This window comes from Mus musculus, chromosome 11 (assembly GCF_000001635.26).
Source record: "Mus musculus strain C57BL/6J chromosome 11, GRCm38.p6 C57BL/6J".
Classification (NCBI taxonomy): Eukaryota; Metazoa; Chordata; class Mammalia; order Rodentia; family Muridae; genus Mus; species Mus musculus.
Window position 1 is genome coordinate 40,528,792 of NC_000077.6, and position 1,258 is coordinate 40,530,049.

A 1,258-nucleotide genomic window follows, 5' to 3' on the forward strand; every position below is an offset into this window, starting at 1 on the left:
GTCTCTCGTTTTTCTGTTTTCCTTCTCTAGACAAGAAGACACAGACATGAGAGAAGACAAGGAAACCATCTGGGTCACAATGGCTCCAAGTTTCACATTCAGGCCTGCCATCCAAGTGAGGATTTAGGGGCACTTCTCTTAAACCAATGACTGAGTGCTGCCTGCCAATTCCTCCCAAAACTTGGCTTGTCTTAGCAAGTCATTCCATTGCCTTTATCCTTTTTGTCCTTTATAATGAGAATAAGAGAAAAATGATGAATTGTACACAGTCACCAGGGATATTATAAGGGTAATGGATGCAGAATGAATTGAATACAACAAAAGGAAGGTAGCTTTATCAAGACACTGAAGCTTCTGAAAAAAAATACAGTTTATTACAAAAAGAAAAAGACTAAGTAACATCTGGAAAGCTTAACACATTGGCTTTTACCATAAAATGATAATGATTAAATTTTGTTACTAGCCTAGAAATTATTTAGTAGTCAGGCCTATGTTTACAGGAAAACTGATAAACTCTTAAAATATAGCCAAGACCAGTTTATTAATTAAAAATAAAAGGAAAGAACTATGGTAGTCCAAGAGAACAAATTAAAGCTGGATGATGTGCTATCTTGACTGGAATTCCTCAGCCTGGTGTTCCGATTCCCAGTCCTCTGAATCTTTCTACTGCCAGAGCAATATCATTTCTGCAATTATCAGTTTGAAAATGAAATATACTCAGTTGAAATAATATTCTGAGTAGACACCATCTGAGAAGACATTGTCCACAGGACACTTGATCCTGAAAGAGGAGTTTTGAAAAAGCTGTCTCAACTCTTTCAAGATTCTCAAGGCTGTGTTTACTCCCTGAACATGCAAATAATGTAAGCAACTATGAGAGGGTTCAGTGCATATATCTCATGGTCAACATCATGGACTTAGGGGAGGCCAGCCACTAAGTAAGAGGTTCGAACTGAACAGCTTCCAGGAGTTTGTTAAAGCAAAGGGGGAAAGAAGCATTTCAAATGTGCACAATTATACCAAAAGAAACACTCAACGGATCCAGGAAGGATTGGGAATCAGGTTAGCTTTCTGCTGGAGAAGGCCACCTTGCATCCCATTAGTAAGCTCATGCCTTATTTGCCAATAAAGGTCTGGATCCATGGACTGGGCATCCAGGTGACCCCCATTTCTGTATAAATGCTTCAGCTGGTGCCAAGGCCTGCATGCAGCTTGGAACTGGTAAGGAGGAGATTAAACTGAAGGCATAAACACCTGC